Source organism: Salmo salar, chromosome 10 (assembly GCF_965601325.2).
Source record: "Salmo salar chromosome 10, fSalSal1, whole genome shotgun sequence".
NCBI lineage: Eukaryota > Metazoa > Chordata > Actinopteri > Salmoniformes > Salmonidae > Salmo > Salmo salar.
In genome coordinates this window covers 61218811-61236177 of record NC_138300.1, presented here as the reverse complement: position 1 = coordinate 61236177, position 17367 = coordinate 61218811, and positions in this window count along the sequence as shown.

Sequence of the window (17367 nt, the reverse complement as noted above, 5' to 3'; positions counted from 1 at the left end):
GGTTACTGCTGTCTGCCCTAGTGTAGTGATTACTGCTGTCTACCCTAGTGCCTAGTGTAGTGGTTACTGCTGTCTACCCTAGTGTAGTGGTTACTGCTGTCTGCCCTAGTGTAGTGGTTACTGCTGTCTACCCTAGTGTAGTGGTTACTGCTGTCTGCCCTAGTGTAGTGGTTACTGCTGTCTGCCCTAGTGTGGTGGTTACTGCTGTCTGCCCTAGTGTAGTGATTATTGATTTCTGCCCTAGTGTAGTGGTTACTGCTGTCTGCTCTAGTGTAGTGGTTACTGCTGTCTGCTCTAGTGTAGTGGTTACTGCTATATACCCTAGTGTAGTGGTTACTGCTGTCTACCCTAGTGTAGTGGTTACTGCTGTCTGCTCTAGTGTAGTGGTTACTGCTGTCTACCCTAGTGTTGTGGTTACTGCTGTCTACCCAAGTGTAGTGGTTACTGCTGTCTGCCCTAGTGTAGTGGTTACTGCTGTCTACACTAGTGTAGTGGTTACTGCTGTCTACCCTAGTGTAGTGGTTACTGCTGTCTACCCTAGTGCCTAGTGTAGTGGTTACTGCTGTCTACCCTAGTGTAGTGGTTACTGCTGTCTGCCCTAGTGTAGTGGTTACTGCTGTCTACCCTAGTGTAGTGGTTACTGCTGTCTGCCCTAGTGTAGTGGTTACTGCTGTCTGCCCTAGTGTGGTGGTTACCGCTGTCTGCCCTAGTGTAGTGATCACTGATTTCTGCCCTAGTGTAGTGGTTACTGCTGTCTACTCTAGTGTAGTGGTTACTGCTATATACCCTAGTGTAGTGGTTACTGCTGTCTACCCTAGTGTAGTGGTTACTGCTGTCTGCTCTAGTGTAGTGGTTACTGCTGTCTGCCCTAGTGTTGTGGTTACTGCTGTCTACCCTAGTGTAGTGGTTACTGCTGTCTACACTAGTGTAGTGGTTACTGCTGTCTACCCTAGTGTAGTGGTTACTGCTGTCTACCCTAGTGCCTAGTGTAGTGGTTACTGCTGTCTACCCTAGTGTAGTGGTTACTGCTGTCTGCCCTAGTGTAGTGGTTACTGCTGTCTACCCTAGTGTAGTGGTTACTGCTGTCTGCCCTAGTGTAGTGGTTACTGCTGTCTGCCCTAGTGTGGTGGTTACTGCTGTCTGCCCTAGTGTAGTGATTATTGATTTCTGCCCTAGTGTAGTGGTTACTGCTGTCTGCTCTAGTGTAGTGGTTACTGCTGTCTGCTCTAGTGTAGTGGTTACTGCTGTCTGCCCTAGTGTTGTGGTTACTGCTGTCTACCCAAGTGTAGTGGTTACTGCTGTCTGCTCTAGTGTAGTGGTTACTGCTGTCTGCCCTAGTGTAGTGGTTACTGCTGTCTACCCTAGTGTAGTGGTTACTGCTGTCTGCCCTAGTGTAGTGGTTACTGCTGTCTACCCTAGTGTAGTGGTTACTGCTGTCTACCCTAGTGTAGTGGTTACTGCTGTCTGCCCTAGTGTAGTGGTTACTGCTGTCTACCCTAGTGTAGTGGTTACTGCTGTCTACCCTAGTGTAGTGGTTACTGCTGTCTACCCTAGTGTAGTGGTTACTGCTGTCTGCCCTAGTGTAGTGGTTACTGCAGTCTACCCTAGTGTAGTGGTTACTGCTGTCTGCCCTAGTGTAGTGATTACTGCTGTCTGCCCTAGTGCCTAGTGTAGTGGTTACTGCTGTCTACACTAGTGTAGTGGTTACTGCTGTCTGCTCTAGTGTAGTGGTTACTGGTGTCTGCCCTAGTGTAGTGGTTACTGCTGTCTACCCTAGTGTAGTGGTTACTGCTGTCTGCCCTAGTGTAGTGGTTACTGCTGTCTGCCCTAGTGTAGTGGTTACTGCTGTCTACCCTAGTGTAGTGGTTACTGCTGTCTGCCCTAGTGTAGTGGTTACTGCTGTCTGCTCTAGTGTAGTGGTTACTGCTGTCTGCTCTAGTGTAGTGGTTACTGCTATCTACCCTAGTGTAGTGGTTACTGCTGTCTACCCTAGTGTAGTGGTTACTGCTGTCTGCTCTAGTGTAGTGGTTACTGCAGTCTACCCTAGTGTAGTGGTTACTGCTGTCTACCCTAGTGTAATGGTTACTGCTGTCTGCTCTAGTGTAGTGATTACTGCTGTCTACACTAGTGTAGTGGTTACTGCTGTCTGCCCTAGTGAAGTGGTTACTGCTGTCTGCCCTAGTGTAGTGGTTACTGCTGTCTACCCTAGTGTAGTGGTTACTGCTGTCTACCCTAGTGTAGTGGTTACTGCTGTCTACCCTAGTGTAGTGGTTACTGCTGTCTGCCCTAGTGTAGTGGTTACTGCAGTCTACCCTAGTGTAGTGGTTACTGCTGTCTGCCCTAGTGTAGTGATTACTGCTGTCTGCCCTAGTGCCTAGTGTAGTGGTTACTGCTGTCTACACTAGTGTAGTGGTTACTGCTGTCTGCTCTAGTGTAGTGGTTACTGGTGTCTGCCCTAGTGTAGTGGTTACTGCTGTCTACCCTAGTGTAGTGGTTACTGCTGTCTGCCCTAGTGTAGTGGTTACTGCTGTCTGCCCTAGTGTAGTGGTTACTGCTGTCTACCCTAGTGTAGTGGTTACTGCTGTCTGCCCTAGTGTAGTGGTTACTGCTGTCTGCCCTACTGTGGTGGTTACTGCTGTCTGCTCTAGTGTAGTGGTTACTGCTGTCTGCTCTAGTGTAGTGGTTACTGCTGTCTGCTCTAGTGTAGTGGTTACTGCTATCTACCCTAGTGTAGTGGTTACTGCTGTCTACCCTAGTGTAGTGGTTACTGCTGTCTGCTCTAGTGTAGTGGTTACTGCAGTCTACCCTAGTGTAGTGGTTACTGCTGTCTACCCTAGTGTAATGGTTACTGCTGTCTGCTCTAGTGTAGTGATTACTGTTGTCTACACTAGTGTAGTGGTTACTGCTGTCTGCCCTAGTGAAGTGGTTACTGCTGTCTGCCCTAGTGTAGTGGTTACTGCTGTCTGCCCTAGTGTAGTGATTACTGCTGTCTACCCTAGTGCCTAGTGTAGTGGTTACTGCTGTCTACCCTAGTGTAGTGGTTACTGCTGTCTACCCTAGTATAGTGGTTACTGCTGTCTGCTCTAGTGTAGTGGTTACTGCTGTCTACCCTAGTGTAGTGGTTACTGCTGTCTACCCTAGTGTAGTGGTTCCTGCTATCTACCCTAGTGTTTTGGTTACTGCTGTCTACACTAGTGTAGTGGTTACTGCTGTCTGCTCTAGTGTAGTGGTTACTGGTGTCTGCCCTAGTGTAGTGGTTACTGCTGTCTACCCTAGTGTTGTGGTTACTGCTGTCTACCCTAGTGTAGTGGTTACTGCTGTCTGCCCTAGTGTAGTGGATACTGCAGTCTACCCTAGTGTAGTGGTTACTGCTGTCTGCCATAGTGTAGTGATTACTGCTGTCTGCCCTAGTGCCTAGTGTAGTGGTTACTGCTGTCTACACTAGTGTAGTGGTTACTGCTGTCTGCTCTAGTGTAGTGGTTACTGGTGTCTGCCCTAGTGTAGTGGTTACTGCTGTCTACCCTAGTGTAGTGGTTACTGCTGTCTACCCTAGTGTAGTGGTTACTGCTGTCTGCCCTAGTGTAGTGGTTACTGCTGTCTACCCTAGTGTAGTGGTTACTGCTGTCTGCCCTAGTGTAGTGGTTACTGCTGTCTGCCCTAGTGTAGTGGTTACTGCTGTCTACCCTAGTGTAGTGGTTACTGCTGTCTGCCCTAGTGTAGTGGTTACTGCTGTCTGCCCTAGTGTGGTGGTTACTGCTGTCTGCCCTAGTGTAGTGGTTACTGCTGTCTGCTCTAGTGTAGTGGTTACTGCTGTCTGCTCTAGTGTAGTGGTTACTGCTATCTACCCTAGTGTAGTGGTTACTGCTGTCTACCCTAGTGTAGTGGTTACTGCTGTCTGCTCTAGTGTAGTGGTTACTGCAGTCTACCCTAGTGTAGTGGTTACTGCTGTCTACCCTAGTGTAATGGTTACTGCTGTCTGCTCTAGTGTAGTGATTACTGCTGTCTACACTAGTGTAGTGGTTACTGCTGTCTGCCCTAGTGAAGTGGTTACTGCTGTCTGCCCTAGTGTAGTGGTTACTGCTGTCTGCCCTAGTGTAGTGATTACTGCTGTCTGCCCTAGTGCCTAGTGTAGTGGTCACTGCTGTCTACCCTAGTGTAGTGGTTACTGCTGTCTACCCTAGTATAGTGGTTACTGCTGTCTGCTCTAGTGTAGTGGTTACTGCTGTCTACCCTAGTGTAGTGGTTACTGCTGTCTACCCTAGTGTAGTGGTTACTGCTATCTACCCTAGTGTTTTGGTTACTGCTGTCTACACTAGTGTAGTGGTTACTGCTGTCTGCTCTAGTGTAGTGGTTACTGGTGTCTGCCCTAGTGTAGTGGTTACTGCTGTCTACCCTAGTGTTGTGGTTACTGCTGTCTACCCTGGTGTAGTGGTAACTGCTGTCTACACTAGTGTAGTGGTTACTGCTGTCTACCCTAGTGTAGTGGTTACTGCTGTCTACCCTAGTGTAGTGGTTACTGCTGTCTGCCCTAGTGTAGTGGTTACTGCTGTCTACCCTAGTGTAGTGGTTACTGCTGTCTACCCTAGTGTAGTGGTTACTGCTGTCTACCCTAGTGTAGTGGTTACTGCTGTCTACCCTAGTGCCTAGTGTAGTGGTTACTGCTGTCTACCCTAGTGTAGTGGTTACTGCTGTCTGCTCTAGTGTAGTGGTTACTGCTATCTACCCTAGTGTAGTGGTTACTGCTGTCTACCCTAGTGTAGTGGTTACTGCTGTCTGCTCTAGTGTAGTGGTTACTGCAGTCTACCCTAGTGTAGTGGTTACTGCTGTCTACCCTAGTGTAATGGTTACTGCTGTCTGCTCTAGTGTAGTGATTACTGCTGTCTACACTAGTGTAGTGGTTACTGCTGTCTGCCCTAGTGTAGTGGTTACTGCTGTCTGCCCTAGTGTAGTGATTACTGCTGTCTGCCCTAGTGCCTAGTGTAGTGGTTACTGCTGTCTACCCTAGTGTAGTGGTTACTGCTGTCTACCCTAGTATAGTGGTTACTGCTGTCTGCTCTAGTGTAGTGGTTACTGCTGTCTACCCTAGTGTAGTGGTTACTGCTGTCTACCCTAGTGTAGTGGTTACTGCTATCTACCCTAGTGTTTTGGTTACTGCTGTCTACACTAGTGTAGTGGTTACTGCTGTCTACCCTAGTGTAGTGGTTACTGCTGTCTGCCCTAGTGTAGTGGTTACTGCTGTCTGCCCTACTGTGGTGGTTACTGCTGTCTGCCCTAGTGTAGTGGTTACTGCTGTCTGCTCTAGTGTAGTGGTTACTGCTGTCTGCTCTAGTGTAGTGGTTACTGCTATCTACCCTAGTGTAGTGGTTACTGCTGTCTACCCTAGTGTAGTGGTTACTGCTGTCTGCTCTAGTGTAGTGGTTACTGCAGTCTACCCTAGTGTAGTGGTTACTGCTGTCTACCCTAGTGTAATGGTTACTGCTGTCTGCTCTAGTGTAGTGATTACTGTTGTCTACACTAGTGTAGTGGTTACTGCTGTCTGCCCTAGTGAAGTGGTTACTGCTGTCTGCCCTAGTGTAGTGGTTACTGCTGTCTGCCCTAGTGTAGTGATTACTGCTGTCTACCCTAGTGCCTAGTGTAGTGGTTACTGCTGTCTACCCTAGTGTAGTGGTTACTGCTGTCTACCCTAGTATAGTGGTTACTGCTGTCTGCTCTAGTGTAGTGGTTACTGCTGTCTACCCTAGTGTAGTGGTTACTGCTGTCTACCCTAGTGTAGTGGTTCCTGCTATCTACCCTAGTGTTTTGGTTACTGCTGTCTACACTAGTGTAGTGGTTACTGCTGTCTGCTCTAGTGTAGTGGTTACTGGTGTCTGCCCTAGTGTAGTGGTTACTGCTGTCTACCCTAGTGTTGTGGTTACTGCTGTCTACCCTAGTGTAGTGGTTACTGCTGTCTGCCCTAGTGTAGTGGATACTGCAGTCTACCCTAGTGTAGTGGTTACTGCTGTCTGCCCTAGTGTAGTGATTACTGCTGTCTGCCCTAGTGCCTAGTGTAGTGGTTACTGCTGTCTACACTAGTGTAGTGGTTACTGGTGTCTGCTCTAGTGTAGTTGTTACTGGTGTCTGCCCTAGTGTAGTGGTTACTGCTGTCTACCCTAGTGTAGTGGTTACTGCTGTCTGCCCTAGTGTAGTGGTTACTGCTGTCTGCCCTAGTGTAGTGGTTACTGCTGTCTACCCTAGTGTAGTGGTTACTGCTGTCTACCCTAGTATAGTGGTTACTGCTGTCTGCTCTAGTGTAGTGGTTACTGCTGTCTACCCTAGTGTAGTGGTTACTGCTGTCTACCCTAGTGTAGTGGTTACTGCTGTCTACCCTAGTGTTTTGGTTACTGCTGTCTACCCTAGTGTAGTGGTTACTGCTGTCTACCCTAGTGTAATGGTTACTGCTGTCTGCTCTAGTGTAGTGATTACTGCTGTCTACACTAGTGTAGTGGTTACTGCTGTCTGCCCTAGTGAAGTGGTTACTGCTGTCTGCCCTAGTGTAGTGGTTACTGCTGTCTGCCCTAGTGTAGTGATTACTGCTGTCTGCCCTAGTGCCTAGTGTAGTGGTCACTGCTGTCTACCCTAGTGTAGTGGTTACTGCTGTCTACCCTAGTATAGTGGTTACTGCTGTCTGCTCTAGTGTAGTGGTTACTGCTGTCTACCCTAGTGTAGTGGTTACTGCTGTCTACCCTAGTGTAGTGGTTACTGCTATCTACCCTAGTGTTTTGGTTACTGCTGTCTACACTAGTGTAGTGGTTACTGCTGTCTGCTCTAGTGTAGTGGTTACTGGTGTCTGCCCTAGTGTAGTGGTTACTGCTGTCTACCCTAGTGTTGTGGTTACTGCTGTCTACCCTGGTGTAGTGGTAACTGCTGTCTACACTAGTGTAGTGGTTACTGCTGTCTACCCTAGTGTAGTGGTTACTGCTGTCTACCCTAGTGTAGTGGTTACTGCTGTCTGCCCTAGTGTAGTGGTTACTGCTGTCTACCCTAGTGTAGTGGTTACTGCTGTCTACCCTAGTGTAGTGGTTACTGCTGTCTACCCTAGTGTAGTGGTTACTGCTGTCTACCCTAGTGCCTAGTGTAGTGGTTACTGCTGTCTACCCTAGTGTAGTGGTTACTGCTGTCTGCTCTAGTGTAGTGGTTACTGCTATCTACCCTAGTGTAGTGGTTACTGCTGTCTACCCTAGTGTAGTGGTTACTGCTGTCTGCTCTAGTGTAGTGGTTACTGCAGTCTACCCTAGTGTAGTGGTTACTGCTGTCTACCCTAGTGTAATGGTTACTGCTGTCTGCTCTAGTGTAGTGATTACTGCTGTCTACACTAGTGTAGTGGTTACTGCTGTCTGCCCTAGTGAAGTGGTTACTGCTGTCTGCCCTAGTGTAGTGGTTACTGCTGTCTGCCCTAGTGTAGTGATTACTGCTGTCTGCCCTAGTGCCTAGTGTAGTGGTTACTGCTGTCTACCCTAGTGTAGTGGTTACTGCTGTCTACCCTAGTATAGTGGTTACTGCTGTCTGCTCTAGTGTAGTGGTTACTGCTGTCTACCCTAGTGTAGTGGTTACTGCTGTCTACCCTAGTGTAGTGGTTACTGCTATCTACCCTAGTGTTTTGGTTACTGCTGTCTACACTAGTGTAGTGGTTACTGCTGTCTACCCTAGTGTAGTGGTTACTGCTGTCTGCCCTAGTGTAGTGGTTACTGCTGTCTGCCCTACTGTGGTGGTTACTGCTGTCTGCCCTAGTGTAGTGGTTACTGCTGTCTGCTCTAGTGTAGTGGTTACTGCTGTCTGCTCTAGTGTAGTGGTTACTGCTATCTACCCTAGTGTAGTGGTTACTGCTGTCTACCCTAGTGTAGTGGTTACTGCTGTCTGCTCTAGTGTAGTGGTTACTGCAGTCTACCCTAGTGTAGTGGTTACTGCTGTCTACCCTAGTGTAATGGTTACTGCTGTCTGCTCTAGTGTAGTGATTACTGTTGTCTACACTAGTGTAGTGGTTACTGCTGTCTGCCCTAGTGAAGTGGTTACTGCTGTCTGCCCTAGTGTAGTGGTTACTGCTGTCTGCCCTAGTGTAGTGATTACTGCTGTCTACCCTAGTGCCTAGTGTAGTGGTTACTGCTGTCTACCCTAGTGTAGTGGTTACTGCTGTCTACCCTAGTATAGTGGTTACTGCTGTCTGCTCTAGTGTAGTGGTTACTGCTGTCTACCCTAGTGTAGTGGTTACTGCTGTCTACCCTAGTGTAGTGGTTCCTGCTATCTACCCTAGTGTTTTGGTTACTGCTGTCTACACTAGTGTAGTGGTTACTGCTGTCTGCTCTAGTGTAGTGGTTACTGGTGTCTGCCCTAGTGTAGTGGTTACTGCTGTCTACCCTAGTGTTGTGGTTACTGCTGTCTACCCTAGTGTAGTGGTTACTGCTGTCTGCCCTAGTGTAGTGGATACTGCAGTCTACCCTAGTGTAGTGGTTACTGCTGTCTGCCCTAGTGTAGTGATTACTGCTGTCTGCCCTAGTGCCTAGTGTAGTGGTTACTGCTGTCTACACTAGTGTAGTGGTTACTGGTGTCTGCTCTAGTGTAGTTGTTACTGGTGTCTGCCCTAGTGTAGTGGTTACTGCTGTCTACCCTAGTGTAGTGGTTACTGCTGTCTGCCCTAGTGTAGTGGTTACTGCTGTCTGCCCTAGTGTAGTGGTTACTGCTGTCTACCCTAGTGTAGTGGTTACTGCTGTCTACCCTAGTATAGTGGTTACTGCTGTCTGCTCTAGTGTAGTGGTTACTGCTGTCTACCCTAGTGTAGTGGTTACTGCTGTCTACCCTAGTGTAGTGGTTACTGCTATCTACCCTAGTGTTTTGGTTACTGCTGTCTACACTAGTGTAGTGGTTACTGCTGTCTGCTCTAGTGTAGTGGTTACTGGTGTCTGCCCTAGTGTAGTGGTTACTGCTGTCTACCCTAGTGTAGTGGTTACTGCTGTCTACCCTGGTGTAGTGGTAACTGCTGTCTACACTAGTGTAGTGGTTACTGCTGTCTGCCCTAGTGTAGTGGTTACTGCTGTCTACCCTAGTGTAGTGGTTACTGCTGTCTGCCCTAGTGTAGTGGTTACTGCTGTCTACCCTAGTGTAGTGGTTACTGCTGTCTACCCTAGTGTAGTGGTTACTGCTGTCTACCCTAGTGTAGTGGTTACTGCTGTCTACCCTAGTGTAGTGGTTACTGCTGTCTACCCTAGTGTAGTGGTTACTGCTGTCTGCTCTAGTGTAGTGGTTACTGCTGTCTACCCTAGTGTAGTGGTTACTGCTGTCTACCCTAGTGTAGTGGTTACTGCTGTCTGCTCTAGTGTAGTGGTTACTGCAGTCTACCCTAGTGTAGTGGTTACTGCTGTCTACCCTAGTGTAATGGTTACTGCTGTCTGCTCTAGTGTAGTGATTACTGCTGTCTACACTAGTGTAGTGGTTACTGCTGTCTGCCCTAGTGAAGTGGTTACTGCTGTCTGCCCTAGTGTAGTGGTTACTGCTGTCTGCCCTAGTGTAGTGATTACTGCTGTCTGCCCTAGTGCCTAGTGTAGTGGTTACTGCTGTCTACCCTAGTGTAGTGGTTACTGCTGTCTACCCTAGTATAGTGGTTACTGCTGTCTGCTCTAGTGTAGTGGTTACTGCTGTCTACCCTAGTGTAGTGGTTACTGCTGTCTACCCTAGTGTAGTGGTTACTGCTGATCTGCCCTAGTGTAGTGGTTACTGCTGTCTACCCTAGTGTAGTGGTTACTGCTGTCTGCCCTAGTGTAGTGGTTACTGCTGTCTGCCCTACTGTGGTGGTTACTGCTGTCTGCCCTAGTGTAGTGGTTACTGCTGTCTGCTCTAGTGTAGTGGTTACTGCTGTCTGCTCTAGTGTAGTGGTTACTGCTATCTACCCTAGTGTAGTGGTTACTGCTGTCTACCCTAGTGTAGTGGTTACTGCTGTCTGCCTAGTGTAGTGGTTACTGCAGTCTACCCTAGTGTAGTGGTTACTGCTGTCTCCAGTGTAGGTTACTGCTGTCTGCCTAGTGTAGTGATTACTGTGTCTACCTAGTGTAGTGGTTACTGCTGTCTGCCCTAGTGAAGTGGTTACTGCTGTCTGCCCTAGTGTAGTGGTTACTGCTGTCTGCCCTAGTGTAGTGATTACTGCTGTCTGCCCTAGTGCCTAGTGTAGTGGTCACTGCTGTCTACCCTAGTGTAGTGGTTACTGCTGTCTACCCTAGTATAGTGGTTACTGCTGTCTGCTCTAGTGTAGTGGTTACTGCTGTCTACCCTAGTGTAGTGGTTACTGCTGTCTACCCTAGTGTAGTGGTTACTGCTATCTACCCTAGTGTTTTGGTTACTGCTGTCTACACTAGTGTAGTGGTTACTGCTGTCTGCTCTAGTGTAGTGGTTACTGGTGTCTGCCCTAGTGTAGTGGTTACTGCTGTCTACCCTAGTGTTGTGGTTACTGCTGTCTACCCTGGTGTAGTGGTAACTGCTGTCTACACTAGTGTAGTGGTTACTGCTGTCTACCCTAGTGTAGTGGTTACTGCTGTCTACCCTAGTGTAGTGGTTACTGCTGTCTGCCCTAGTGTAGTGGTTACTGCTGTCTACCCTAGTGTAGTGGTTACTGCTGTCTACCCTAGTGTAGTGGTTACTGCTGTCTACCCTAGTGTAGTGGTTACTGCTGTCTACCCTAGTGCCTAGTGTAGTGGTTACTGCTGTCTACCCTAGTGTAGTGGTTACTGCTGTCTGCTCTAGTGTAGTGGTTACTGCTATCTACCCTAGTGTAGTGGTTACTGCTGTCTACCCTAGTGTAGTGGTTACTGCTGTCTGCTCTAGTGTAGTGGTTACTGCAGTCTACCCTAGTGTAGTGGTTACTGCTGTCTACCCTAGTGTAATGGTTACTGCTGTCTGCTCTAGTGTAGTGATTACTGCTGTCTACACTAGTGTAGTGGTTACTGCTGTCTGCCCTAGTGAAGTGGTTACTGCTGTCTGCCCTAGTGTAGTGGTTACTGCTGTCTGCCCTAGTGTAGTGATTACTGCTGTCTGCCCTAGTGCCTAGTGTAGTGGTTACTGCTGTCTACCCTAGTGTAGTGGTTACTGCTGTCTACCCTAGTATAGTGGTTACTGCTGTCTGCTCTAGTGTAGTGGTTACTGCTGTCTACCCTAGTGTAGTGGTTACTGCTGTCTACCCTAGTGTAGTGGTTACTGCTATCTACCCTAGTGTTTTGGTTACTGCTGTCTACACTAGTGTAGTGGTTACTGCTGTCTACCCTAGTGTAGTGGTTACTGCTGTCTGCCCTAGTGTAGTGGTTACTGCTGTCTGCCCTACTGTGGTGGTTACTGCTGTCTGCCCTAGTGTAGTGGTTACTGCTGTCTGCTCTAGTGTAGTGGTTACTGCTGTCTGCTCTAGTGTAGTGGTTACTGCTATCTACCCTAGTGTAGTGGTTACTGCTGTCTACCCTAGTGTAGTGGTTACTGCTGTCTGCTCTAGTGTAGTGGTTACTGCAGTCTACCCTAGTGTAGTGGTTACTGCTGTCTACCCTAGTGTAATGGTTACTGCTGTCTGCTCTAGTGTAGTGATTACTGTTGTCTACACTAGTGTAGTGGTTACTGCTGTCTGCCCTAGTGAAGTGGTTACTGCTGTCTGCCCTAGTGTAGTGGTTACTGCTGTCTGCCCTAGTGTAGTGATTACTGCTGTCTACCCTAGTGCCTAGTGTAGTGGTTACTGCTGTCTACCCTAGTGTAGTGGTTACTGCTGTCTACCCTAGTATAGTGGTTACTGCTGTCTGCTCTAGTGTAGTGGTTACTGCTGTCTACCCTAGTGTAGTGGTTACTGCTGTCTACCCTAGTGTAGTGGTTCCTGCTATCTACCCTAGTGTTTTGGTTACTGCTGTCTACACTAGTGTAGTGGTTACTGCTGTCTGCTCTAGTGTAGTGGTTACTGGTGTCTGCCCTAGTGTAGTGGTTACTGCTGTCTACCCTAGTGTTGTGGTTACTGCTGTCTACCCTAGTGTAGTGGTTACTGCTGTCTGCCCTAGTGTAGTGGATACTGCAGTCTACCCTAGTGTAGTGGTTACTGCTGTCTGCCCTAGTGTAGTGGTTACTGCTGTCTGCCCTAGTGTAGTGGTTACTGCTGTCTACCCTAGTGTAGTGGTTACTGCTGTCTGCCCTAGTGTAGTGGTTACTGCTGTCTGCCTAGTGTAGTGGTTACTGCTGTCTACCCTAGTGTAGTGGTTACTGCTGTCTACCCTAGTGTAGTGGTTACTGCTTCTCCCTAGTGTTGGTTACTGCTGTCTACCTAGTGTAGTGGTTACTGCTGTCTGCTCTAGTGTAGTGGTTACTGCTGTCTGCCCTAGTGTAGTGGTTACTGCTGTCTACCCTAGTGTAGTGGTTACTGCTGTCTACCCTGTGTAGTGGTTACTGCTGTCTACCCAGTGTAGTGGTTACTGCTGTCTGCTCTAGTGTAGTGGTTACTGCTGTCTACCCTAGTGTAGTGGTTACTGCTGTCTACCCTAGTGTAGTGGTTACTGCTGTCTACCCTAGTGTAGTGGTTACTGCTGTCTACCCTAGTGTAGTGGTTACTGCTGTCTACCCTAGTGTAGTGGTTACTGCTGTCTGCCCTAGTGTAGTGGTTACTGCTGTCTACCCTAGTGTAGTGGTTACTGCTGTCTACCCTAGTGTAGTGGTTACTGCTGTCTACCCTAGTGTAGTGGTTACTGCTGTCTACCCTAGTGTAGTGGTTACTGCTGTCTACCCTAGTGTAGTGGTTACTGCTGTCTGCCCTAGTGTAGTGGTTACTGCTGTCTACCCTAGTGTAGTGGTTACTGCTGTCTACCCTAGTGTAGTGGTTACTGCTGTCTGCTCTAGTGTAGTGGTTACTGCAGTCTACCCTAGTGTAGTGGTTACTGCTGTCTACCCTAGTGTAATGGTTACTGCTGTCTGCTCTAGTGTAGTGATTACTGCTGTCTACACTAGTGTAGTGGTTACTGCTGTCTGCCCTAGTGAAGTGGTTACTGCTGTCTGCCCTAGTGTAGTGGTTACTGCTGTCTGCCCTAGTGTAGTGATTACTGCTGTCTGCCCTAGTGCCTAGTGTAGTGGTTACTGCTGTCTACCCTAGTGTAGTGGTTACTGCTGTCTACCCTAGTATAGTGGTTACTGCTGTCTGCTCTAGTGTAGTGGTTACTGCTGTCTACCCTAGTGTAGTGGTTACTGCTGTCTACCCTAGTGTAGTGGTTACTGCTATCTACCCTAGTGTTTTGGTTACTGCTGTCTACACTAGTGTAGTGGTTACTGCTGTCTACCCTAGTGTAGTGGTTACTGCTGTCTGCCCTAGTGTAGTGGTTACTGCTGTCTGCCCTACTGTGGTGGTTACTGCTGTCTGCCCTAGTGTAGTGGTTACTGCTGTCTGCTCTAGTGTAGTGGTTACTGCTGTCTGCTCTAGTGTAGTGGTTACTGCTATCTACCCTAGTGTAGTGGTTACTGCTGTCTACCCTAGTGTAGTGGTTACTGCTGTCTGCTCTAGTGTAGTGGTTACTGCAGTCTACCCTAGTGTAGTGGTTACTGCTGTCTACCCTAGTGTAATGGTTACTGCTGTCTGCTCTAGTGTAGTGATTACTGTTGTCTACACTAGTGTAGTGGTTACTGCTGTCTGCCCTAGTGAAGTGGTTACTGCTGTCTGCCCTAGTGTAGTGGTTACTGCTGTCTGCCCTAGTGTAGTGATTACTGCTGTCTACCCTAGTGCCTAGTGTAGTGGTTACTGCTGTCTACCCTAGTGTAGTGGTTACTGCTGTCTACCCTAGTGTAGTGGTTACTGCTGTCTGCTCTAGTGTAGTGGTTACTGCTGTCTACCCTAGTGTAGTGGTTACTGCTGTCTACCCTAGTGTAGTGGTTACTGCTGTCTGCCCTAGTGTAGTGGTTACTGCTGTCTACCCTAGTGTAGTGGTTACTGCTGTCTACCCTAGTGTAGTGGTTACTGCTGTCTGCCCTAGTGTAGTGGTTACTGCTGTCTGCTCTAGTGTAGTGGTTACTGCTGTCTGCCCTAGTGTAGTGGTTACTGCTGTCTACCCTAGTGTAGTGGTTACTGCTATCTACCCTAGTGTTTTGGTTACTGCTGTCTACACTAGTGTAGTGGTTACTGCTGTCTGCCCTAGTGTAGTGGTTACTGCTGTCTGCCCTAGTGTAGTGATTACTGCTGTCTACACTAGTGTAGTGGTTACTGCTGTCTGCCCTAGTGAAGTGGTTACTGCTGTCTGCCCTAGTGTAGTGGTTACTGCTGTCTGCCCTAGTGTAGTGATTACTGCTGTCTGCCCTAGTGCCTAGTGTAGTGGTCACTGCTGTCTACCCTAGTGTAGTGGTTACTGCTGTCTACCCTAGTATAGTGGTTACTGCTGTCTGCTCTAGTGTAGTGGTTACTGCTGTCTACCCTAGTGTAGTGGTTACTGCTGTCTACCCTAGTGTAGTGGTTACTGCTATCTACCCTAGTGTTTTGGTTACTGCTGTCTACACTAGTGTAGTGGTTACTGCTGTCTGCTCTAGTGTAGTGGTTACTGGTGTCTGCCCTAGTGTAGTGGTTACTGCTGTCTACCCTAGTGTTGTGGTTACTGCTGTCTACCCTGGTGTAGTGGTAACTACTGTCTACACTAGTGTAGTGGTTACTGCTGTCTACCCTAGTGTAGTGGTTACTGCTGTCTACCCTAGTGTAGTGGTTACTGCTGTCTGCCCTAGTGTAGTGGTTACTGCTGTCTACCCTAGTGTAGTGGTTACTGCTGTCTACCCTAGTGTAGTGGTTACTGCTGTCTACCCTAGTGTAGTGGTTACTGCTGTCTACCCTAGTGCCTAGTGTAGTGGTTACTGCTGTCTACCCTAGTGTAGTGGTTACTGCTGTCTGCTCTAGTGTAGTGGTTACTGCTATCTACCCTAGTGTAGTGGTTACTGCTGTCTACCCTAGTGTAGTGGTTACTGCTGTCTGCTCTAGTGTAGTGGTTACTGCAGTCTACCCTAGTGTAGTGGTTACTGCTGTCTACCCTAGTGTAATGGTTACTGCTGTCTGCTCTAGTGTAGTGATTACTGCTGTCTACACTAGTGTAGTGGTTACTGCTGTCTGCCCTAGTGAAGTGGTTACTGCTGTCTGCCCTAGTGTAGTGGTTACTGCTGTCTGCCCTAGTGTAGTGATTACTGCTGTCTGCCCTAGTGCCTAGTGTAGTGGTTACTGCTGTCTACCCTAGTGTAGTGGTTACTGCTGTCTACCCTAGTATAGTGGTTACTGCTGTCTGCTCTAGTGTAGTGGTTACTGCTGTCTACCCTAGTGTAGTGGTTACTGCTGTCTACCCTAGTGTAGTGGTTACTGCTATCTACCCTAGTGTTTTGGTTACTGCTGTCTACACTAGTGTAGTGGTTACTGCTGTCTACCCTAGTGTAGTGGTTACTGCTGTCTGCCCTAGTGTAGTGGTTACTGCTGTCTGCCCTACTGTGGTGGTTACTGCTGTCTGCCCTAGTGTAGTGGTTACTGCTGTCTGCTCTAGTGTAGTGGTTACTGCTGTCTGCTCTAGTGTAGTGGTTACTGCTATCTACCCTAGTGTAGTGGTTACTGCTGTCTACCCTAGTGTAGTGGTTACTGCTGTCTGCTCTAGTGTAGTGGTTACTGCAGTCTACCCTAGTGTAGTGGTTACTGCTGTCTACCCTAGTGTAATGGTTACTGCTGTCTGCTCTAGTGTAGTGATTACTGTTGTCTACACTAGTGTAGTGGTTACTGCTGTCTGCCCTAGTGAAGTGGTTACTGCTGTCTGCCCTAGTGTAGTGGTTACTGCTGTCTGCCCTAGTGTAGTGATTACTGCTGTCTACCCTAGTGCCTAGTGTAGTGGTTACTGCTGTCTACCCTAGTGTAGTGGTTACTGCTGTCTACCCTAGTATAGTGGTTACTGCTGTCTGCTCTAGTGTAGTGGTTACTGCTGTCTACCCTAGTGTAGTGGTTACTGCTGTCTACCCTAGTGTAGTGGTTCCTGCTATCTACCCTAGTGTTTTGGTTACTGCTGTCTACACTAGTGTAGTGGTTACTGCTGTCTGCTCTAGTGTAGTGGTTACTGGTGTCTGCCCTAGTGTAGTGGTTACTGCTGTCTACCCTAGTGTTGTGGTTACTGCTGTCTACCCTAGTGTAGTGGTTACTGCTGTCTGCCCTAGTGTAGTGGATACTGCAGTCTACCCTAGTGTAGTGGTTACTGCTGTCTGCCCTAGTGTAGTGGTTACTGCTGTCTGCCCTAGTGTAGTGGTTACTGCTGTCTACCCTAGTGTAGTGGTTACTGCTGTCTGCCCTAGTGTAGTGGTTACTGCTGTCTGCACTAGTGTAGTGGTTACTGCTGTCTACCCTAGTGTAGTGGTTACTGCTGTCTGCCCTAGTGTAGTGGTTACTGCTGTCTACCCTAGTGTAGTGGTTACTGCTGTCTACCCTAGTGTAGTGGTTACTGCTGTCTGCTCTAGTGTAGTGGTTACTGCTGTCTGCCCTAGTGTAGTGGTTACTGCTGTCTACCCTAGTGTAGTGGTTACTGCTGTCTACCCTAGTGTAGTGGTTACTGCTGTCTACCCTAGTGTAGTGGTTACTGCTGTCTGCTCTAGTGTAGTGGTTACTGCTGTCTACCCTAGTGTAGTGGTTACTGCTGTCTACCCTAGTGTAGTGGTTACTGCTGTCTACCCTAGTGTAGTGGTTACTGCTGTCTACCCTAGTGTAGTGGTTACTGCTGTCTACCCTAGTGTAGTGGTTACTGCTGTCTACCCTAGTGTAGTGGTTACTGCTGTCTACCCTAGTGTAGTGGTTACTGCTGTCTACCCTAGTGTAGTGGTTACTGCTGTCTGCCCTAGTGTAGTGGTTACTGCTGTCTACCCTAGTGTAGTGGTTACTGCTGTCTACCCTAGTGTAGTGGTTACTGCTGTCTACCCTAGTGTAGTGGTTACTGCTGTCTACCCTAGTGTAGTGGTTACTGCTGTCTACCCTAGTGTAGTGGTTACTGCTGTCTGCTCTAGTGTAGTGGTTACTGCTATCTACCCTAGTGTAGTGGTTACTGCTGTCTACCCTAGTGTAGTGGTTACTGCTGTCTGCTCTAGTGTAGTGGTTACTGCAGTCTACCCTAGTGTAGTGGTTACTGCTGTCTACGCTAGTGTAATGGTTACTGCTGTCTGCTCTAGTGTAGTGATTACTGCTGTCTACACTAGTGTAGTGGTTACTGCTGTCTGCCCTAGTGAAGTGGTTACTGCTGTCTGCCCTAGTGTAGTGGTTACTGCTGTCTGCCCTAGTGTAGTGATTACTGCTGTCTGCACTAGTGCCTAGTGTAGTGGTTACTGCTGTCTACCCTAGTGTAGTGGTTACTG